General features: G+C 37.8%; 1 long non-coding RNA gene across 1 annotated transcript; it reads right to left on the bottom strand.

Moving 5' to 3' along the window:
- Positions 1–458: 458 nt before the first annotated feature.
- LOC110917053 lies at positions 459–3,851 on the bottom strand. The gene is made up of 6 exons (XR_002580273.2): positions 3,426–3,851; positions 2,617–3,048; positions 2,425–2,532; positions 1,994–2,218; positions 778–880; positions 459–663 (listed from the first exon to the last, which is right to left on the bottom strand). It is a non-coding gene; the product is annotated as an uncharacterized LOC110917053 (long non-coding RNA).
- Positions 3,852–25,872: the final 22,021 nt, after the last annotated feature.

Raw genomic sequence — 25,872 nt, 5'->3', positions numbered from 1 at the left:
AGGTTGTTGTAATCAAGCAAATGGTCCATTATGTGTGGCTAAATGGTATCAACAGCCACACGAATTTATTATAAGTGTGGCTATTTCTATTGTATAGTCACATGAAGTTAGTATAAGTGCGTCCGTTTCCATTATATGGTCACTAAAAAGTTTGTTTTAGCCACATCAATTTTCAAAAGTTGTGACAAAAATGTTGTTGAAATCAAGCATTTGTGTGGCTAAAGAGTAGCGATGGCCACAAGATTTTACTGAAGTGCGGCCATTTCCATCATAAAGTCACACGAATTTACAATAAGTGTGGCTAAAAACTATTTCTAGATACACATTTGTAATTATAAATGTGGCTATTGTCTAACTTTTGGTCACACATTTATTATGATTGTGTGTGGCCATTTTCATATAAGTAGCCTTTTATTTTCATTATTTTGTGAAATGAAAACAGTAGTAAGCAGTACATATGAGAAAAAACTAAAAGCAAATAATATTAGCGATAAGAAACCAAAATCCATACATAAGTTTTCAATTTAAATACTAAAGAAATAAATTACTAACAAAAACATATCCACAAATGATACAACAACTACAACAGAACCTACATCACCCCTAGCAGCACCAGCAAACCCACATGCTCGAATTGCTGGCATCTTCTTTTGTCAGAGTTTCCTACATAGTCAGCATTACAAGACTGTATCAGGCATCAAGAATCAATTCTTAATAATCGATCAAATAAAAGAAAATAATGAAGTTCCATAAAATACAATGACACGTAAGTCTTACCATCAAAAGATCATGCTCATGTATATTCAAATCCCACTTTATCGTGTCAGGAGTTGTAGCAATCTGTCTTGGCAGAAATCGCTCCACAAGCAAAGTCCACTCACTATAAAAAAAATGAGAATCTGATTTAAAATCTATATGAGTATATATATCATAAGGCATAGCACAGTAACCATAATAACTTGCATAAAATACATATAAAGTTTGAATAACTGAAAACTAACAGGCGTGTTCCAAGTTTAACAAATCCTATTTCAATCAAGATTTGCAATGTTGGTAATTGTGCAATGTCATCATTTCCAACATGATAGTTCCCTAAAATAAAATCATGTTGTAGCTGCAAAAGAGTATGATCATCAAGTGTCTATATAAGAACCGATTGTAGAATACACAATAAGAAAACTACTTACTTTAACATATGATAGTTGAAAAAACACTGGGTTTGTAATAGCTTCACCCGACTCACGAAATAACTCCATTTTTAAAGTTATAAGAAAGAATATAGAAACTTTAATAGATACCAGTTGCAGGTTCATGTGTTGTTGAGGTGGTAACAACTTTGCAGCACTCAAATAAATAAACCAAAGGTTTTAGATTAGGCAAAAATATTAAAAAAAAAGGCACTAAAAGTGTAAATAGTTGATAGGGAAAGTACATCAGCTTGGCATACAAAGACTCCTAAAAACATGACAACACAAGCACAAACTGTATATGTAGCCAAATGGTGTAATATATATAAATTATAAAGGATTTAGCACTAAGATATGACAACTATTGAAATTTGGATCACTTATGGCCTCAGCCACTATCGAAAATAATACTACAAGCCATCTGGGATAATATGGTTGACCAATAAACAATTCATATGTATATTTAGAGATGGATTCAAATGAGAGACTAAATATTTAAAAAAGTGCATTCACAGATGAATAGATTTATTGAAGAATCATATACTTCTACGTATTAGTGGTTCTTATTTGTACCCACTCCCATTGGGCTTGTTCAACAGAGCCTATTTTTAATAGAGAGCTACTCAGCTACAACCGCATAAATAGGAGAAAATGAGGTGGTTGTGTAGTTACATAATCACCTTATGTGTCATAATTTAAGCAAATAATACAAGTGTCTATATTATATGATGCCCATAATTGTTTACTTAAAATTGGTTTTGTATAGAAAGCATAGTATTATAAAATATATAGCATATATGATCTACCTGAGCCTCAAAGCGTAAACTTGGCTTAGATGAATCGGTTTGATCAATGTCAGAAGTGGGTGGTGAGTATGAGTGTATGATGCCTTTTCAGCTTCATCTTGACTCATCCGTTTATTGGTTGAAGCAAAGTTTTCCTGCACCACAACTTCTACACCGCCTTCAATGGTCCACTAAGAAACTGCTATCATTACTCAGGTATGTGTAATCCGTTAAGAGCAAAGCATTCTGAAAAAAAAAATACTATCAGATGATATTCAACACAAACACTAGCTCTGTAAAAGTTAGAAACCATATTTTACTTCAGCATCTCCAAGTAGTCGAGTACAGATATATTGGACTTGGAGTTAATTTTGGATGGAACTAATGTATATGTTAATGTAAAATCTTATCCATTGGAAGTCCGTGTGACCAAGAAATGTCAAATAATGTACCATATCTCTTGTGCATAGTTTTTGAAGAAGATGTAGAAGAGGGCGTAAATCCCTGTATTTTTCAGCATTTGCTTCACTTTGTAAGCTGCTTGAAATGCTTACGGATATCTGAAAGATACAAGCAGTTACACAAAATTAAAGACAACATAACTACTGATATAAAAGAGATACATCCACCCAGTCAACAACAACCTTGAATAAGAGATACACAACTCGACTGATCACATCCAACAATAAGCGATCACATCATTAATCTCTTATTGCCAATAGTGAAAGAAAGTAAGATTAAGAGGTCAGTTTTTGATTATACTATGTGGCGGGTATCAAGCCTGAGAGCTTATTCCCAGTCATTTTAAGCTTCACTAAACCTCTGGGTTGACAGAGTTTGTCGAGTATGCCATCGGTGAAGGTTATTATTCCCCAAATACAGTCCTTGCAATCTCAATGAACCACCTAATTCCACAGGTATCTCGCAAAAAAAAAAAAAAAAAAAAAAAAAACATGCTGCTTGATAAATCTAAGGTGGTGAGGTTTGTTAACTTGTCCAAAGCTTTTGGGGATTTCGCCAGAAAGATCAAATGAACCACAATAACCTCCTTGGTTCATGCACCTCCGCACCTCCATCTACAACATAACACACAACACAAATGACAAAATTGATAGTAGATCTGAGATAACAAAGGCTGAAAAAAGGTAAACCTACCAGGTGAAATCTAACCAGACTTGCACCAGGCTAAAAAACCAAGTTAATAAACATCTTAAATGATAGTATAATCAAACTTATCCTTACTTTCTTTCACTATTAGCAATAAGAGATTAATGATGTGATTGCTTACTTTTGGATGTGATTAGTCAGTTCTAATTTTTATTTTAGTTATTGAACCTTGCACGCTAACATAACTTACATTCATAAATTACCAATTATCTTGTCTTCCACACACAATTTACCAGAACCCTAACTACAACCTCAACAAAATAAAACAGTAAATTACAAATAATACCTGTAGGAGATGACCAAGCGGCATGAAAAACACATTTCTCCTGCATATTCGAACATAATCCAACAGTAACCTTATTCAAATCTCCCCATAAAACGGCTCCAATCCAGACCGACTTACCAGCCAATACAACAATTGGAGCAATGGAATGATCTTCCTCTGGCCTCTCTAGTCCCAATTCCCTCGATTTAGAGCGTGGCGGTGGTGAGAGTGCGGTGGGAGGTGATTGCGGCAGTTAGGGTTAGGGTTTTCTTGAGAATCTTGTTAGTGACAACAATTTCAGATCTTTTGTGAAAATGCTGAGGAATGTGAGTAGTGGGGTTTTTTTCTTTGGTTTGATTTTTAGTTTTTGGACCTGGTGTTTATGGGAGGAGGAAGAAGAAAGAAGAGGGAAAGAGGAAACGAGGGGGAGATGAATTTTAATAGGAGGGAAATTTAACTTTCGGGAATTTATTGGAAACTACATGTAATTTTTCAAGAAGATTCATAATAAATAGTTTAACTTTAATAAAAACATAAATATATTTATTTATATAAGTAATAACATAGTTTAACGTTAATAAAAACATAAATACATTTATATAAGTTAATATATACAAGACTATAAAAAATTATTTAAAACAAACAAATAAACTTTCTCTAGTGGTATCAGCATGACTTTATCTAGCGAAGGTCGCTAGTTAAAGTATCGTTTGTGACAAATGTAATACGGAAATCATGGGTTTTACCAAAGCGGGCCTTTGGGAGGTGGATTTCCTCTAGAATTGGCGGTGGCTCAGGTCATCAGCGATGTCTAAGATCACAGGCGTGAGTGGCCTTTTGCCTATTCGTGTACCCGGGTAGTCCATTAAGAGATATTCAGTCTACTATTGTTCATTATGGTCCATTAAGACATAGACGATCTAGTATTGTTCATTGTGATCCATTAAAGCCCGATATAGTTTATTAGGACACATGCGATCTACAATTAGTAATTGTGATCAATTAAGGTCCAACATGGTCGAATAAGACATATATGATTTATTATTATCCAATGTGATCCTTAAGGCCCAATATGGTCTACTAATACATATATGATTTACTATTATCCATTGTGATTTGTTAAGACCCAATATGGTCCATGGAAACATATATGATCTATTATTGTCCATTGTGATCCATTAAGACACTAGTTGGTCGATTAAAACATATATGATATACTATTGTCCATTGTGATCCATTAAGGCCCAATATGTCCATTATGATCAATTAAAGCCCAAATGGTCCATTAAGACATGTATGATCTACTATTGGCCATTGTGATCCATTACGGCCCAATATGGTCCATTAAGACATGTGTGATCTACCATTGGCCATTGCGATCGATTAAGGCCCAATAAGGTCCATTAAGACACATATAATCTACTATCATCCATTGTGATCCATTAAGGCCCAATATGATTCGATAAGACATATTTGATTTACTATTGTTCATTTAGGGGTCGCAAGCTCGATAAATGAAGCTCATGCTCAGATTCATTTACTAAACCAACTTATTTTTAGGTTCATATTCGGCTCCTAAACAAGTTTAAATAGTGTATTTTTTAATTGAGAGTATTGTTTAATTGAGAATATTCAGCTCGAGCTCTAGTAAACGAGATGAGTCGGGTTATATAAACTACAAAAGTTTAAAGCTATTGTATACATTCAAATTTGATAACACTACAAAAGTTTTACTCATTAGTATTCATATATAAAATTAGAACATTCATATTTAAACTTTAAAGATCCCTACAATTACGTATATTTTAAAACAAAATTATACATAATTAAATTAAACGGACTTTAACATTGATATATTTATTTCTAATTTAAACCAAGTTATCTATCTAATTTGATCTAATCTAACTTATAATAAACGATTCCATTTAATGTCACGTGACACCCTCTCCCTTAGTCTCACAAATTTTACTTATATTTTATTTTAAAATTAAAATATTGTTGTTAATCCTTATTCTCACTATTATTATTATTATTCTATTTAACATATATAATGAAAAAGATAATTCTTATTTTTGTTATTATATCATCATCTTATTTGATTTCACTATCTTATAACTTACAAAAGTACATGGATTTATATAACACGATATGTTACTATAAGTTATGAAACAAATATTATAAACAAAAAAACCGTATATAATAATACAAACAACATTATAATTTTAATTTATGATATATCACCTCCTCACAAATCTTATAATTAAAAAAACGATTGAATTTATCACAGGAATAACTAAATAATGTTATGATTTATGAAACAATTCATATACCCATAAAAATATACACTATGTAACCGGATTTTTTTATCTTCAATGCGTGTAATACACGTATTTGTAATCAGCTCTAGCATATTTCTACCTGCAAGTTTTTGACCCATTTGAATACCAGCTCCAGCATATTTCTACCTGCAAGTTTTTGACCAATTTGAAGATTCTACAACTATGAAAATCAGTGGCGGAACTAGAATTATAAATCAGAGGTATCCCAAAAAAAAATTCACCGTGCAATTATACGATATTAAAAAAACGATAATAAACAAATAAAGTAAAACAAATGCCTAATATATTTGTCTTCTTCTTTTTTTTCATACCTTGAAATCATTCTATCACCTTGTCGTCTTTTACTTTATGAAAAAATCATTTTCCACCTCACAATCCATGACATTGTTTAAAAATATAGAATGCACTAAAGTATTTTCTTTTGTAAAATATCTGTTATATTATTGATTATATTTAAAAGTTTGCAAAATCTATAGCGTAGATTGTATCAATAATATTGCTTAAATGTGTGTTAACCCAACTACAGGAAAACATCATTGAATCTCTATTGCAACAAATTAATATAAAGATGTAAACAAAATGAGTTTTTTTTTACTAATAGCAAAGAAAAAGAAATTGCTTGTACTGTCATGTCAGCTTGTCATTTTCACTTTGCTTTTCTCATAAATAGTATACAAATTAAAATTTAAGAATAAAATAATATTTCTTTAGGTACAACCAGATCTAGATTTCACATAATAATAATAATTTACTTCATCATCTTCTTCCTCCGTTTTCTTTGCTGAGAACCAGGTCGCCAAATTTTTTTAGATAAAACCGAAAATAATCACACTACTAATATGGACTTGAGCCATATCCCGTGCTACGGCTAACATTACATTGGTTCCGCCGCTGATGAAAATCATGCTTGCTCATTATCAAACTATGAATCCCAGTAACATTACATTGTTCTAACTTCTCCTTAACATCTAATACGTGTAACCTGAACCTAATGGAGCTGCCGACAATCAGTAAGGCGTCCGGCTGCCGACGAATTTTGGCACCATTATTCTCATAAGGGTCACTATTCCTGCGACCATGACCATTGGATCCAAATCTGGAGTCAAGATTTATAGGGGCATTGGCAGCACAATCAAAAACAAAATGTTGGTAATAAAACGACGCGGCACAAAGTGTTAAAACAGCAGCAGCAGCCGTCAACTGTTTTAACAGTTCAGCTACTGTTGCTGCTACTGTTTCTACACCCCTCGCCTCGTCGTTTTATAGCAAAACACAGCAGTTGTTTTAACATCCGTGACCCGACCCGTTAAAACATCGTTTTATAGCAAAACACTGCTGTTGTTTTAACATTCTTGACCCATTTAAACACAATAGCTGTTTTAACATGGTTTTATAGCAAAACATTGTTGTTGTTTAATATCCATGACCCGTAGCAAAACACTTGCTGTTGTCGAAAGTGGTCTTATCTAATGTTAAGCCTGCTTCCTGATAGGGGTGCAAACAAATCGAGCTACTCGAACTCGGCTCGAAAAAATACTCGAATTAGCTGAGCTTAAATGACCTCGAGCCCGAGCCTAAAAAACAATCTCGTTTAATAAACAAGCCTAAGCCCGAGCTTCACTTATCGAGCTCGAGCCGGCTCGCGAGCTTATACGAGCCTACTATTTTATGTTTTTTTATTAATATATTAAATATATATATAATAATCATTAATATTTCCTATATACATAATGACAACAACAAAACATGTGAACCGAAATATGGTTGCAGAGAAAATTATTATAAAATGCAATAATAAGTGTATTTACTTTTTTTATTCCACTAAGACATGATCTATATTTTGCAATATAAAGTATTAAAAAACCTCTTGATGGAAGTCCATAACCATGTATTTCAACTGTTGCTCTGTATACATTTAATGCGGTCTACTACTACTGCCTCAGCGTTTGTTCGAAAAAGACAGCAGCAGCCGCAGCTGCTGATTCAGCAAATTCATGACCCGCATCAGTTTAACAGCAGCAACATCAGTCTAACCTGCATCGGTTTAGCAACAACAGCGTCAGTATAAGAACATCACCACTGAGAACTATTATAAACTCTTGAAGTTGTTCCCTTGCTGCATCCTCATAGAGATTAACTTTACTTGAATTTCTACCATTAGCTTCACTGTTTCATTTCAATATTCAGTGAATATTAGAATAATAATAACAGTACTAAAATATGAGTTAATAATGACAACTCTTTACGAAATTCAAGAGCAAGAGTCAGATTAGCTCCCTGGAATAAACTATATTAAAAACAATAAATAAAGAATAAAAACTGAGTAAAAGATGATGTAATGTAAGAATGTGTTTTCGTCACATGAATTAAAAAATCAATTGTATAACATGACAATAGGTCACATTTGGCCACATTTTTCAAGTTGTGGCTAGATTGGCTAGTAAATGTCACATTTTTTTTTCAAAAAATGTGGCTAAAGGTTTTGAACTACTATTAAATGGTCACATTAATAATAAAATGTGTGACTAAAGGTGTTTTAGAATGTTATCAATGACCTTTCGTCACACTATTTTTCAGATGTGTGGCAGTGCGGTTTTGAGTTATGTGTGGCCGTAGGCCATTTTTGACGTAGTGTATTCTGCCCCTGCGTGGGCATGTCTTTTAGTTAACCCCTGCGTAGGTTTGTTGTTTGTTTTCGCCCCTGCGTGGGCATGTTATTTTATAGAAGTCCCGTTTAGGGCAAATGTTGTACTTGTTAAATTTTAGTAATGGAATGGTTAAATTTAAATTTTCATATTTGTTTATTATTAAGTATATGCATAAACTTAAAACACAAAGTAAAATGAAAATAACATTCCTATAAAAGATCTACCATTATATTAAAATGGCAAAAATCTAAAAAGGACAAGACCTAGCCATGTGTCATCTTAAGACAAGGCTAAGATGGTATCTCCATAATTAGATTTAGATCCATAATTAACATCTCAACTTAGGATTGTTCTGCGTTTAATATTAAAAGAGAATCTTAGGGGTAAAACCTAGCCACGTGTCATTGTAAGACAGGGCCAAGATGGTAGAACCTGTCCAAAAGATTCCAAAATTTTGTTAACACCTGTAGGTATGTTAGCTTGTTGGCAAATTGTGATGTAGTACAAATCGCACAGGCCATCTTAAAATTGGGTTAATTTAAATTCCCTGTATTTGTATAACCATCCTTTGAGGATGAAGTGCCTACGACTAATAATTAACGTCCTCTGGGACTAAGAGACAGTAGAAGTCTGCAACTCACTGCCTAGGAAAGGGTGATGAACTGTGATTCAGACCCGAATACCTCGATTCTGTGAAAATCCTGGTTTTAACTGTCCTTGTGACTAAGCTTTTTATGCTAATATTTAATTGTAATATAGGATTATAATAAGGTCCTGAATAAATGAATAATTAACAAATTAACCAGTAATGGCTACTTAAAACCATGGTTAATAAATTATAAATCTCTGTAAAAGCCTTTAAATAAAACCTTGCCTATTTATGTCTTTATGTAGCAATTGAAGCTACATGGCGGGGTTGGACGAAGTGAATAGTCATCCGGTGGAGAACCACAACAATGCTAGGATACAGCTGACTGGTGCAGAGTTGCAAGCACTAGTTGATAACGCGGTTACAAGGGCTTTAGATCGACAGAACAGTGAGTCTTCTGAGACTCAAAGTAGGACCCTGTCTACACCACACACAAAGTCAAAGACTCATTCGGAGGGTCACAGCAAGCCACCCTCTGTCCAACCCAAGTCTAGGAAGGATGAGTCTAAGAAAGATGATGATAGACACTCATCGAACCATGACAGTGTTCCTCGTAAGAAGATAGTGTTTGATGATGCCCCACGTACCAAGTCCTGTACGTATAAGTATTTTGTATCTTGTAAGCCCCGGGATTTTACTGGGGAGAAGGGGGCAGTGGATTGCATGACCTGGCTGGATGAAATGGACACGGTGGTAGACATAAGTGGTTGTGCTGAAAGAGACATCGTGAAGTTTGTGTCACAGTCTTTCAAGGGTGAAGCCCTGGCATGGTGGAGATCGCTGATTCAAGCCACCGGGAAGGTACATTTGTACAACATGTCTTGGGAGCAATTTGTTACCCTCATCAAAGAAAACTACTGACCTCAGCATGAGGTTGAAAAGATAGAATCTGATTTTCTATCCCTGGTCATGAAGAACCTGGATTGCCAGGCTTATCTTACAAGCTTCAATACCATGTCAAGGTTGGTTCCTTACCTTGTGACACCTGAACCGAAGAGGATAGCCCGTTTTATTGGGGGTCTGGCCCCAGAAATAAAAGCAAGTGTCAAGGCCTCTCGGCCCGCTACATTTAGATCAGCAGCTGACATATCTCTGTCCCTCACGCTGGACGCAGTTAGACAGAGATCGCTGAGAGCTGCGGATGCCGAGAAAAGGAAACGAGAAGATGATGGTTCACGGCGCTCAGACAAGAAGTGCAAGGGAAACAACGACCACAAGAAAGTGTCGGGATCCAAGAAAGGTGATCAGCAGACGGGTGATAAACCTAAGTGCAAAGTTTGTAAGAGACACCATTTTGGAAGGTGCAGGTATGAGTCGAAGTCCCAGTCCCAGCCAAAAGCATGTGGGATTTGCAAGTCATTGGACCACAAGGCACCGGATTGTACGAAAATCAAGGATGCCACTTGCTATAACTGTAATGAAAAGGGGCATCTGAGGACCAACTGCCCAAAGCTTGCAAAGAAGGCTGAGGAGGGAAAGAAGACCAATGCTAGGGTCTTCCACATGGATGCAAAGGAAGCCGTTCAGGACGACAATGTGATAACAGGTACCTTCCTCATAAATGATATCTATGCAAGGGTACTTTTTGATTCTAGAGCAGATAAATCCTTTGTAGATAATAAGTTCTGTGAGTTATTGAAATTACTTGTTAAAGCCTTAAGTGTGAAATATGAAGTGGAATTAGCTGATGGAACCATAGAAACCGCTTCGACTGTATTAGATGGATGCGTCATATCCATTAGGAACCACTCTTTTCCTTTGTCCTTATTACCTTTTAAGCTAGCTGGCTTTGATATAGTGATAGGCATGGATTGGTTATCGCATAACCAAGCCCAAATTATGTGCAACAAGAAACAAGTGGTGATCAAGACTCCGTCTGGTGAACCACTTACCATTCAAGGAGATACTCAACATGGACTGCCTAAGCAAGTAACTATGCTCAAGGCATCCAGATGTCTGAAGAAGGGTTGTGTCATCTATATGGCACAAGTAACCATTGATGAAGAGAAACCTAAAATTAAAGATATACCTGTCATTTCTGACTACCCTGAAGTTTTCCCGGAAGAGCTACCTGGTTTGCCACCAGATAGGCAAGTGGAATTTAGGATTGACATCATCCCCGGAGCTGCACCTGTGGCTAGAGCACCTTATAGATTGGCGCCAACATATATGAAGGAATTAAGGACGCAGTTAGATGATTTGCTAGCTAAAGGCTTCATTAGACCTAGTTCGTCTCCATTGGGAGCACCAATCTTGTTCGTCAAGAAGAAGGATGGTTCGATGCGTTTATGCATCGACTACCGTGAGCTTAATAAGGTTACTATCAAGAATAGGTATCCGTTACCCAGGATCGACGATCTGTTCGATCAGCTACAAGGAGTAAGCTATTTTTCCAAGATCGATCTGAGGTCAGGCTATCATCAGTTGAAGGTCAAAGATGAAGACGTGCACAAGACTGCGTTTAGGACTCGTTATGGTCATTACCAGTTCCTAGTGATGCCTTTTGGGCTCACTAACGCACCTGCCGCATTCATGGATCTCATGAATCGCGTCTGCAAGCCCTATCTGGATAAATTTGTCATTGTTTTCATCGACGACGTTCTCATCTACTCGAAGAACCAAGCTGACCACAAGAAGCATCTTCGATGTATTCTGAAACTACTTCGGCAGGAGAAACTTTATGCCAAATTCTTAAAGTGTGAATTTTGGCTTCGTGAAGTCCAATTTCTTGGACATGTTGTGAGTGAGCGTGGTATCCAAGTAGATCCCGCTAAGGTTGAAGCTGTCATGAACTGGCAAGAGCCGAAGACGCCTACAGAGATTCACAGTTTCTTAGGATTGGCAGGATACTACAGACGCTTTATTGAAAACTTCTCAAGGATTGCGGCACCCCTGACTCTACTCACTCGCAAGAGCAGCAAGTTCGATTGGGGGCCTAAGCAGCAAGAATCTTTTGACATTTTGAAGCAGAAATTGAGCATTGCTCCTGTACTGACATTACCTAATGGAATTGATGAGTTTTTAGTATACTGTGATGCATCACACACCGGGATGGGTTGTGTGTTAATGCAAAAAGGCAAGGTCATTGCCTATGCTTCACGTCAACTGAAAGTGCACGAGAAGAACTACACCACCCACGATTTGGAACTGGGTTCCGTTGTATTTGCACTTAAGCTTTGGAGGCACTACCTGTATGGAACTAAGTGTGTGATCTATTCTGATCACAAAAGCCTTCAACATCTGTTCAATCAGAAGGATTTGAACACGAGGCAGTGACGCTGGATGGAAACTCTGAATGATTATGTCTGTGAAATAAGATACCATCCAGGAAAGGCTAATGTAGTCGCAGATGCCTTAAGTAGAAAAGAAAGAGTAAAGCCGATAAGAATCAATGCCAAGAGCATTGAAATTAAGAACAGTTTGAATGAAAGGTTGTTAGCTGCATAAAAGGAAGCTGTGTTGGAAGCTAACTATCCTGAGGAAAAGTTAGGAGTAACTGAAGAATAGATATCCTATGGTAAAGACGGAATTTTAAGGTTAAATGGACGTATATGGGTTCCTGTTTATGGAGGACTTCGGGATGTTATCCTCAAGGAAGCCCACAGTTCCAAATATTCCGTTCATCCTGGAGCAGACAAGATGTACCAAGATGTGAAGGCAAACTATTGGTGGATAGGTTTGAAGAAGTCTATAGCTGCTTATGTAGCTAAATGCTTGACGTGTGCTCAAGTCAAGGCTGAACATCAGAAGCCGTCAGGTTTGCTACAACAGCCTGAAATTCCCACTTGGAAATGGGAAATGGTGACGATGGATTTCATCACCAAGCTGCCAAAGATGAAGAAAGGAAATGATACTATATGGGTCATAGTTGATAGACTGACTAAGTCAGCACATTTCCTGCCCATTAAGGAAACTTAGAGTTCCGACATGTTAGCCCAACTGTACGTGGATAAGATTGTATCCTTGCATGGAGTACCAGTGGCTATTATCTCTGACAGAGATACCAGATACACGTCACACTTTTGGAAAAGTAAAACAGTCTTTGGGCATGCACTTAAACTTCAGTACAGCTTACCATCCCCAGACGGATGGGCAGAGTGAGCGTACCATTCAAACCCTGGAAGACATGCTTCGTGCATGTGTGATTGATCTAGGTGGTAGTTGGGATAGGCATCTACCATTGGTCGAGTTCTCCTATAACAATAGCTACCATACCAGCATTCAGGCTGCACCTTTTGAGGCACTATATGGTAGGAAGTGCAAAACACCCATCTGTTGGGCAGAAGTAGGAGACACTCAATTATCAGGTCCTGATATAGTCTTTGAGACAATGGACAAGATTGCCCAGATTCGCGACCGCCTAAAAGCTGCCCGGGATAGGCAAAAGAGTTATGCTGATAAAAGGCGAAAACCTCTCAAGTTTGAGGTTGGCGATAAAGTTTTGCTCAAGGTATCGCCCTGGAAAGGGGTGATGCGATTTGGTAAGAAAGGTAAGTTAAGCCCAAGGTATATAGGACTATTCGAGATCATCGAATGTGTAGGATCAGTGGCTTATAAGTTAAACTTACCTGAAGAGCTCAGTGGTATTCATAATGTATTCCACGTCTGCAATCTGAAGAAGTGTCTAGCTGACGAATCGCTAGTCATACCACACGCAGATGTGCACATAGACGAGAGCTTGAAATTTGTGGAGAAACCTGTGTCGATTGAGGATCGACAGGTGAAAAGGCTTCGAAGGAAGCTTGTGCCTATCGTCAAGGTGAAATGGGATGCCTGTAGAGGTCCTGAATATACGTGGGAGTTAGAGTCCACAATGAAAGAAAAATACCCTCAATTGTTTTCATAAATCTCGAGGACGAGATTTCTTTTAAGGGGGTGAGGATGTAACACCTTGAAAATTCATGTCCAATAATGTATGAACACGTGTCATAAGCTCTGAACGTGTGAAAGAATACTTTAGAGGGACTAATGTTGACAAACGGGGAAACTATGTGAATATAAGAGTCCAAAGTGTCAACGATGGATAATTATATTTAAAAATAGCCCTACAAGATGTTTATACCTTCAAGTGAATAAATCATGGATCATACGAAGCTAAATATGAAAGAGAGTGAGAGATTACAAACTACAGGGGCTAAATGTGTCAACATGTGCAAAGTATACCTCTGAGTGACCTTTTAGCAGACTCGAAGCTTTGTAACGGTAAATTATGCTCACTAGAATATGTGGTAAAAATTTCATAAAGTTTCATTATCGTATGAGAAAGTTATGATCAAATTCGTGTACGAGGGGTTAAAAACGTCAACATTGAATTCTAAGGCCTTATGGATGATCTCAAAGTTGTCAAGGACTTAACTAAGTTAGTAAAAGTCCTAAAACCCTAAAAAAATAAGGTTAGAGGGTTGAAATAGCAAAAATGGAACTTAAAACCACGTAACAAAGGACCAGGGACCAAAAAAGCAAAGTTGGAAACTTGTTTGGCTGGTTCTGACAGGCCAGGCGGCCCGCGTAAGAGCCCCTTATGGGCTTACGCGGCCCGCGTGAGAGTGCCAGTAACAGAAAACGTGGACAGGTGCCAGTTCAGCTCTGTAACCAACTTAAATCAATTGTTTTCTTATACCAGAAGCCTCTCCAATGGTTTTTCATGCAGTAGGGGCACTTGTCTTGATCTGGTAACAATTGTAGACCCTTTTGGCATGATCTTAGAAGATTAAAACTCATATATAAGGAGCTCTAGTTGTGACCAAGTTGCTCATTCATTTTGCAAAGTTCACAAGGGTGTTTCTGGAGCTCTCTAGACAGCAAGCAACCTTCCTAGTAATCCCTAATCCTAATTAGGACTCTTGTAAGTGTCCTTAACCTTTCTAAATTCGTTTTAGCTTAGTTAATTAGCTAAAAGTCAAACCGTCGTAATTAAGGTTTGACTTCGTGATTAGTCAGTAATTACTCGGTAATATCTCGAATTAAAAATACCTATAAGTAGGTAATTATGTGGGTAACAAACCCTTAAAAGGGTATTTTCAGATTCCCACTCTAACTATGTTAATTGTCGAGTCAAAGCTTACTTTAAAAAGTCAACAGAATGCTTATTTTCAAATTAATGCATAATTAACAATGTAGGATACATGCAACCTGTTTGATCATTAAAATAACTTGGTAATTGATGTAAGAACATGTCCCAACATGTTCAACTCGACAATTTTCAGTTTAGGCTCGGTTTGGAACCGAAAGTCGCATAGTTTGACTTCTGCTTTGACTTTCAGTTCTGACCCGTTTAAGCCAAGTTTAGGATTGCCTTAGAGCTTCTTTTGGACCTCTTTACATGTTAGTATAACTCTCTGAGATTATACAACTTGGTTCATTAGAGATCCTATTCACATGCATGTTTCCGTTAAATGCTTATATGTTGACCATTATGCCCAAACGACCTTAAAATATGATTCTTGAAAATGTAAAAGGGTAGACACCTTAGCTACTGATTTATAAGCTTGCACCTAAAATTTGAGATCAGTTTGAGGTGTAGATTAAGAGTTATGCTCATTAGCGTAATTAGAAGCTTCTTTAGTAATTAAATGGCGTAAATTGCATATAGCCTATCTAAACCCAAATTTTTGTACAAAACTTTGCACCCACTATTATAAAATAATATTTTGGGATTTTTAAATATTTTTATTCAATTTTAGGCTGGGCATAACTTAGTATTCTAGGCTTAATTCGGCTAATGCCGGTTTTGCCCTTTTGGGCTATAAAATGAGTTTTATAAATCCTATTAACCCCAAACCTTTTTCTACTGATCTAATATGTTAAATAAAGTATTTTGAGCCTTCTGGAATTTTAAAAATATCAGCTTTCTATTCCAAACCCGGAAATGGCTCCAAATCGCCTTTTTAAGCGTTTTTAACGCATAAGTATGTACTAGAACCTTTTTAAGCATATGGGGTTGAAACCTACTGATGTATTCAGTAAAATTTTTATATTCTAACAGTAGGCAAATATTTTAAACTCAGAATTCCAGTTTTGGCCCTTTAGGCCTATGTGAAATTACCAAAATGCCCCTACGGAGCATAGTATGGTTATAAGTAATAAATTTCACATATATATGATACCCTCCTGTTATAACTTAGTAAATTAAGTATATTTACTGATTTAATCAGACCTGTAACTCAGGTTATTATTTAAACTCTTTACACCTTTTAAAATGACCAAAACGCCCTTATGAGGCATAGTTTGGGTTTAAAACCGTTTGGGGCATAATGGAAGGTATCTTACTGATATCGCAACATGTTTAAGGCATATTAACTTAGAAAACTTGTATATAACTCTTATGGTTACTCGTTACGCACTTTACGCGTTCGGGTCGGCTTATGTAACTAGTTTACTCATTTTAGCCGAAACGGGTCAAACCATATCATTTTTGTCTCAAAATCCAGAATGTGATTAAGTTACCCATAATAAACAAGTATGCAAGCTTGTTGGGTCAAAACCACATTCTAGAACGGCCTTCGCCTTATCGTGCGTTTAAACCGTGATCGTCATTTAAAACTAACCGGTCTAAGCTTAGGCTAAATTAAAAGACCCGTTAGGATTCTAATAGGTTAATAAAACCTTCATTCCAGATATAGGAGCCCAGTAAAAGCTATCTGTACTTGCTTATTTGATACGGCTGGGATTAAATTTTATATTTAGCTTAGGTAAATACTTTTAACTTATTTTCCCTATACGGGCTTAGGGTACGGTATATAAAATACCGCTTGGTCGGGTAATTGACCTTAACCGGTCGGTGGTTAAGTGTTGTCAAAGTAACCCGTTTGAAAATGTTGTTTTGTTTGTTTAACGCCTTTGGGGGTTTAATGACCATGTCCCGGATTTCCTTGGCATCATTCAAAGAATGGCCACGACCTTAGCACACGGGTGTAGGCGTACACCCGTAGTGCATCAAATCAATAAAGTATAACAGTCGGTACGAGAAAAAAATCTCGCGGCGGAACTATACTATGTGGTGTGTCTATTAATCTTTAAACCGGTACGACCCGGAAAACTGAACGCATAACAAACATGTAATTCTTTTACAAGATTATAAGCAAATAATGATCCCAAGTTATAAAAAGTTTTGTGCCACGGGCATTCAAATCAAGTTTTAAACCTTTTCAAAATGAGTCAGTTAAATTGTATTTACCAGTGTAAACTGACGTATTTTCCAAAAAGGCTAAGTGCAGGTACTACACGTAATAGGCTGGCCACTCCTTAGCATCAGTATAAGTCTCGCAAGCTTAGGATGCATGAAGTCTGTTGAATAAAAAGTTTCCTTTTTGTCTTGATCCGCCTGTGATCTATTTCAACTGCTGTGATACTGAATATTACAATTTTATTTGGTTGGAATAAATCTTTCTTTTGCTTCCGCTGTGCATTTATATTTTTGTATTGTTTGACTATGACGATATCAACTACGTCACGGAACCCCCACCGGGCCCACCGGTGACAAGTGGAAAATAGGGGTGTGATAAAAACACATTTTCAGTTTGTCACTTTTAGCCCCTCAACTTTCCTCAAGTTCTATGAAGTGTGTTTTAACCAAGTTTTCCTTATTACTACAAGACTTATAATTAAATAGGTTATTTATTCCTAGTTACTTTATCTTGTTCATAACCGACATTTAATTTATAATATAAAATTTATATTTTCGGGGTGTTACAAGTCCACCCCCCTTAAAAGGGTTTCGTCCGCGAAACCGGAATACGTACCAAATAATGTAGGGTAGAGACATCTCATCTCCTCTTCGGACTCCCATGTAGTATCCGAACCTTTTCTATGCTTCCATTTGACCTTCACTTGGTCAATTTCCTTGTTGCGCAAGCTCTTAACAATTCGATCCAGAATTTCAATCGGCTTCACCGCATAATTAAGAATGTTATCCACTTCGATGTCGTCGTAGTGGATATAAGTCGTTTCTTCGGCTAGACATTTTCGGAGATGTGATACATGGAACGTGCCATAGATTCTGCTCAATTCCTCTGGTAGTTCAAGGCGGTATGCTACCTTACCAACCCGTTCGATGATTTTAAACGGCCCAATAAACCTCGGGCTTAACTTTCCTCTTTTTCTGAACCGGATAATCCCCTTCCACAGAGATACTTTAAGCATAACCTTGTCACCAACCTGAAACTCGATTGGTCTTCGTCTTTTGTCAGCATACGACTTCTGTCTATCTTGAGCCGCTTTCAAATGAGCCCGAACCATATCAATTTTCTCGTTAGTGGCTCGAACTATATCTTTATGGGCGAGTTCACGTGGACCCACCTCACCCCAACACACCGGGGTTCGACACTTTCTAACGTAGAGCATATCGTACGAAGCCATACCAATACTAGTGTGGTAACTGTTGTTATATGAGAATTCTACCAAGGGTCGATAAACATCCCAACTACCTCCGAAATCAATGATACATGCCCGTAGTATGTCTTCCGATGTCTGTATTGTTCTTTCGCTCTGTCCATCCGTTTGAGGACGGTATGCGGTGCTAATGAACAATTTCGTTCCCATTTGCTCTTGGAAATCACGCCAAAAGTTTGAAGTAAACCGGGTATCCCTATCGGACACGACGGATACCGGTACTCCGTGGCGTGCCACTATCTCATTAGTATACACCTCCGACATTTTTTCTGACGTATAAGTCTCACGTATCGGAATGAAGTAAGCACTTTTCGTCAGTCTATCCACAACTACCCATATGGCATCGAATCCGCGGTTTGTCTTTGGTAGTTTGGTCAATAGGTCCATTGTGATTTGTTCCCATTTCCAAACCGGGATATCCAACGGTTGAAGTTTACCGTAGGGCTTTTGGTGCTCCGCTTTGACTTACAAACATGTCAAGAATTTCTCCATGTATTTCACTACATCCCTATTCATTCCGGGCCACCAATAGTTCTGTTTCAAGTCATTATACATCTTGGTTGCCCTCGGATGAATAGAATAACGGGATTTGTGAGCTTCATCAAGCAGAAGCTTTTTAACCCCACATGAATTAGGAACCCATGTCCTTTCGAAGCGAGTTTTCAAGCCGTTGTTATCATTTACTAAATATTTAAGTTGGCCAAGTATTCGTTCCTTCTTCCAGTTCTCCGCTTTAACTGCTTCCACTTGTGCTTCTCGGATTCATTCAAGTAAACTCGATGTCACAATGAGTTGCATCGATCGCACCCGTATAGAAGCCTAATCTTCCTTTCGGCTCAACGCATCCGCTACTACATTGGCTTTCCCAGGATGGTAATGTATTTCACAGTCATAATATTTCACTGTTTCCAACCATCGCCTCTGCCTCATGTTCAATTCCTTCTGATCGAAGAAATATTTCAGACTCGTGTGGTCGGTAAATATAGTGCACTTCACCCCATACAAATAGTGCCTCCATATCTTTAAAGCAAATACCACTTCTGCCAATTCAAGATCGTGCGTGCGGTATTTCTTTTCGTGAATCTTCAGCTGCCTTGAGGCATAGACTATAACCTTGCCTCGTTGCATTAAACGCACCCGAGTCTCGAATGTGACGCATCCGAGTAAACTACCATATCATCAACTCCGTCCGGCAACGTTAATACCGGAGTGCGGGTTAACTTTTCCTTGAGCGTTTGGAACACTTTCTCTTGTTCAAAACCCCGTACAAATCTTTCCTCTTTGTGAGTTAACTTGGTTAACGGCGGAGCAATCTTGGAGAAGTCTTGTATGAATCTCCTAAAATATCCCGCAAGCCCTAAGAAGCTTCTGATTTCCGAAGGGTTCTTCGGAGGGTTCCATTTTGACACGACTTCTATTTTCGACGGATCCACCAATACTCTGTCGGCACTAATGATGTGCCCGAGGAATTGCACCTCTCGTAACTAGAAAGCGCATTTCGAGAACTTTGCATAAAGCTTTTCTCGTCTATGTGTTTCTAATACTTCGCGTAGATGATGCGCGTGATCAACTTCATTCTTCGAATACACAAAGATGTCATCGATGAACACTATCACCGACTTATCTAGCATAGGTTTGCAAACCCGGTTCATGAGGTCCATGAAAGCCGCGGGCGCATTTTTCTGCCCGAAGGACATCACGAGGAACTCGTAATGTCCGTACTGCGTACGAAAGGCCGTCTTCGGTATATCCTCTTCCTTGACCTTTAACTGATGATATCCCGATCTAAGGTCAATTTTGGAAAACCAACTCGCACCTTGTAGTTGGTCAAATAAATCATCAATTCTCGGGAGCGGGTATCGATTTTTCACCGTGAGTTTGTTTAACTCCCGTTAATCGATACACATTTGCATACTCCCGTCCTTTTTCTTCATGAATAATACCGATGCGCCCTACGGAGACACACTCGGCCTTATGAACCCCTTGTCGAGCAAGTCTTGAATCTGAGACATCAACTCTTGTAGCTCCGATGGTGCGAGCCGATACGGCACCTTAGCTACGGGTTTTGCACCCGGAACCAATTCGATTCCGAACTCTACTTCTCGTTCTGGCGGTATTCCTGGTAATTCTTTCGAAAACACGTCTTCATAATCACGTACCACCGGTACATCTCCAATCTTTGGCGACTCTTTTTCCGGTTCGCATGCATATATCATAAACGCTTTGCATCCATGCCTTATGAGCTTATGAGCTTCTATCATTGAACACACCATGGGATTTCCCCCTTTTTCACCAAAAATAGTAGCGTGCTTTCCGCTCGGAGACGTTAGTTTTATCTACTTACGGAAGCATACGACCTTCGCGTGATGTCGAGATAACTAATCCATCCCGACAACCACTTGAAATTCTCCCATAGACATCGGGATCAAGTCTATTAAGTATTCTTCGTCATCGATACTCAACTTGCAGTTTTGGCACACATCATAGACAATAAAACTCTTGTTATCACCTATCTCGACTTCTAAGGGCATAGGTAATTTCGTCAATAAGAATGAAGAATATCGAATAAATCCATGTGAAATAAAGGATTTATTCGCACCCGTATCAAACAATACACGCGCCGGAATTGAGTTTACAGCAAATATACCTAAGACCACATCGGGTTCCATCTTTGCTTCGGCTGCGGTAATTAGGTGGAAAGATCTGGCCCTTGCTTTCTGTGCCTCTGCCTGTGTATCTTTCACATCTTTCTTCCCGACCAACTCCAGGCATTCAGATTTCTTGTGGCCCGGTTGGTAGCATTTATAACAGACTAAGACTTTTCATGGGCACAATGAAGCCGTATGCCCAGTCTTCCCACATATAGGGCATGGTTTATCTTTGAAGCGACACTCGCCCTTATGCCCCTTCCCGCATATCTTACAACTCGGCGACCCGCCCGTGGCGGAGCAAGACGAACTTTCCCTTCTCTGTCGCGGGGCGCGACGGTCACTTTTCGACAAAAAGTTTGTTTTGTTGAGCTGCAAATGCCCAGCTATGTTTTTCTAACCAAAACCAAACTTCTAACTTTAAAACCTCATAACTTTAGTTCTACAAGTCCGTTTTACGTAATTCTTTTTCCTACGTGTCCGTAATTTAAATGCGGACCCGTTTACCATCATCGTTCGCCTTAAAACCGGGTTTGTAAGCAAATAGCCTATAAATCCCTTTTTCTATTATTCGACCCATTTAGTTTCTAAGTTAACTACATATTCGTTATAAATGATTGTTTCTAAACATTTTTACCCATTCCCGGGCTTACAATTCATTAGCGTTTCGCTCCCATACCACGGTTTACGCACGCGATAATGTCATACTTGATTTCAATAAATCAAGCATGCACTTTTAGACAAATTCGACAAAATCATTTTGCTAAACATTTGTCCCATATTCAAGGGCTCTTTTACATCAGATTTTGCGTGTCCGTTTCTCGGCCCATGCATTCATAATACTTATTCGTTGCGTGACATTCAAGTCACTTCTAACATTACCATTCTAAAACTTAGATTTTGACCCGTTTGGTTGTCGAGTGAAGACCATCACTTCCATGACAAACCAAATTTATTCTAACCATTATTTTGACCCATTATTTGGTATGTCACTTCAACGACATACCAAATTCACATTTAACACTAATTCAAAATCAACAAAACTATAATCAATGTTTAAACATAATGTAACGAAACCATAGTTACGTACCTTTAGAGCTTTCCCTTCAAGCGCGTATCCGCTCTGGCTTGTTCGCTTGAGGATTCAATTCCTTTGCCTATAGAGTTCAACCAACGACTTGTTTTGAACTCTAATCATATCATATATCGCATACTTCGCCATAACATTACAAATATGCGTTTTTGTTCGAATTTTTACATTTTAGCTTTCTTTTAGGCATTTTAACAAACACCTAATGGGCATCCTTTACAAAATCCACCATCAAGTTCATCACTAACTATTTGGCCAAAATTAAACATATTTTTCAAGCTCATTACACCTAGATTCACTTCATGGAAATCAATAACACTCATTTTATAATCGAAATTCTATTGTTCATCTTCACCCAACAAAACCCATTTAACACCTAGATGGGTGATTATGATTTTCATCATTATGAACCCCAATTCATCGATGTATCGACTAGGGTTCGTTCCTAACCATGGATTCACCCTAGTTTTACCCAAACATCAAACATTCAAGTTCCAATCCCGATTTCGTATGTTCTTCAAGAATTCAAGATGTAACTAGAAGATGAAATTCGGCATACCTTGTGATCTCTTCACTCGGGTGATCACTAATTTGAGCTCGGTTTTTGATTTAAACTTGAATTGCCTTCTTGATTTGATCAATTTAGCAAACTAGGGTTAGAGCTTTGAGAGCTCTTTTTGGTTCCTGTGGATTACACGACCAGAACACACACTTTATGTGTGTGTTTTGGTGTTATGTTTTATTTAATTAAAACACATATTCAGTTTGTCACTTTTAGCCCCTCAAATTTCCTCAAGTTCTATAAAGTGTGTTTTAACCAAGTTTTCCTTATTACTACAACACTTATAATTAACTAGGTTATTTTTTCCTAGTTACTTTATCTTGTTCATAACCCACATTTAACTTATAATATAAAATATATATTTTTGGGGTGTTACATGAAACAGAACCAATCAATTGCAGGGTTCACGATCTAAAATTTATTTTTCTTAAACAGCCACTATTTATGCAATAAAATAGGATAAAGGGGCCAGCAGGAAACTAGTATCCCGAAAAACAAAAACAAAAACAAATTACAAAATGATATGATATCTCGAACGTTGAAGTCTCGCCAACTCTCTCAAACAATACATTTAAACTTTGATCTAAATTTCACCCACATGAACGAGTCCTCTTTAGTGTCCACCACTCTAGAAACTCTGAAAGGGATTTTGTCGAAGATCAACACGTTACGGGCTTTCCAAATCCGCCATAATTGGAATGAAAATTTACGGTAATGACCTTCCAGTCCCATGACCCCTTGAGCTTACATTCCATGAAGTCTTTGAACGGGAAAGGCTGGATAAAAACCGGGATCTTGATGTACTATATACATAAGTTAATCTGAGCCTTGATCTGATTGAATTTGTTCGTGTTTGTATATATGATTGGATTTGTTCCACTTTGATTGGAACCTTACCAACACTCTCTATTTGTCCATAACTCCAATTGAGTCGCCCTAACGTTACCAATCTTTGCGTATTATTATTTGTTTAATTTTCCATCTTAAGGTTGCTGTTTAAACTGAATAATTATATTTCTGTGGTTGTGAAGAAGGTCCTATGTTAGGCCGAACAACCTTTCTCTTTAGATCAAGCCCTTTTGCTTCCTTAGCCCAAGAACATAAATAAATGAGTAAAATGCATGGATCGTCCCAGTGGTTTTGTAAAATAACACCTATAGTCCCCAACTTTTGGAAATTACATCCGTGCTCCTGTGGTTTGACAGTTTATTACTTTGATAGTCCCTGGAGTGGATGTCCGTTAGTTTTCTCTGTTAAATCTATGTAAAATGACAAAATTACCCCTTGTTTTTATTAAAATATAAGAAAAACTAATTAATCATTTAAAATATCAATTGGGCCCCACAATTAATTATTATTTATTAAATACGATATATAACACTTCACCCCCACCCCACTAGGGCTGTTCACGAGCTGAACCAAACCGATCAGACCTTTGCTCGTGCTCGGTTCGTTTACAAACCGATCCGAATCGAACCATGCCTTTTTTCTAACCGAGCCAAAGTCGAGCGAGCGTCTTTCGATCCGAGCATTTTTCGAATGAACATTGAGCGAGTATCGAGCGCCGCATAACAAACAAGGAAAGTGACAATTAGGGTGCTAGTTATTAGAATAAAGTGCAGTTTTCGATGTTTCGTCCAATAGAACACAAGTAAAAATTTAACAAATAACAAGGAATACAAAAACACTCAACTAGTTTTATCGAGATTAACTTAGCGGGAAGATAACTTGTCGACCGATTGAAACATACCCTTGTTCTATCGGAAGTTTGAAATTGAATGAACCAATGGAAGCAAAACTCTGGCGAGTTGGCATCTTGGTGAGTGGCATTGGAGAAATCGAATAATGATGGTCAATGAGGGGTTTTGATTAGGGTCTTGTACTTCTGAATCGAATGGCTGGTTGAGACTTGAGTATTTGGAACTTGAACCAAACATTGTTAATGTGGCTCTCTAGTCATTTCATTAAAAATCACACACACACACACACACACACACATATATATGTATTAAAAAATAAATCGAGCCAACCAAGTAGACCTTTGCTCGTGCTCGGTTCGTTTACAAACCGAACCGAACCGATCTAAACTGAGCGTTTTTTCAATCGAGCTGAATCGAACGAGCAAATTCTTTGAGAGAGCATCAAACGAGCGCCGAGCAATTTGAACAGCCCTACACCCCACCTCCCTCTCTAAACTGTGAATCCCTCTTCAAAACCACCACTACCACCACCATGCCACCACAAAACCACCGGTCACCACCACTATACCACACCATATCTATCAAACACCACCAATGTCAACTTCACCCCCACATATGGTCATAAGTGGTTGTAATAGATATACATCTCTATCGCCACTTACGCAACTACCGTCACTTAAGGATTTGTTTATTCAAGGCTTATCTGAGGTGGAAGTTGTGGGTTTTGAGTTATTTGGTATAGTTCGCGCATTTCCTTCACTTGAAATTCTGAAAGTTTGCCCAAATGCATGGGTGGAAGAAATGGTTGGGGGTGGGGTGGTGTTGTCACACCCCAACCGATGGTGGAATCATCGGGGTGCGGCACTAGGCGAATCAGATTGCTCAAGAGAATCCATAACAACTAAATTGCGACAGTATTTAATGCGTTCATTATACCATACTAACAAACAATACATTCACATAAGTTATCACAGATTTCTCGTCCTCTCGAACAATACAAATCCGACAAAATCGATTTTAGGTGAGTTTCTAGACTTCCTAGCTTGATTTGATGTAGACCGCGACTAAACCTGCAACATACGTTAAAACGACGTCAATACAAAAGTATTGGCGAGTATACAAGTTTTGATAGAGTAGCGTAAAAAGGTTAAAAGTGCTGCGAATTACCAAATACATAGACGAGATACCTCAACATACATGCATACAAGACTGATACTACCAGCTAAGTCACTCGAGCTGCGATTGCGATTGCTATTCATCCTAACTAGACCCCGTCGGGTGCTATAGTACTATACTAGTTAAGGCGGGACCTTGCGAGTATAAGTCCTAACACATATGTAACTAGCATCACGTGTAAATATGCATAACAGTTATTCGCAAGTGATAAACAGTTTGATTGAATAATTCATTTTGATAAATTCGATTTAATAGGAACGTATGTT

Source organism: Helianthus annuus, chromosome 16 (assembly GCF_002127325.2).
Source record: "Helianthus annuus cultivar XRQ/B chromosome 16, HanXRQr2.0-SUNRISE, whole genome shotgun sequence".
Taxonomy (NCBI): domain Eukaryota; kingdom Viridiplantae; phylum Streptophyta; class Magnoliopsida; order Asterales; family Asteraceae; genus Helianthus; species Helianthus annuus.
Note: the sequence above shows the minus strand (reverse complement) of the source record. Positions and strands in the feature narration are given on the sequence as shown.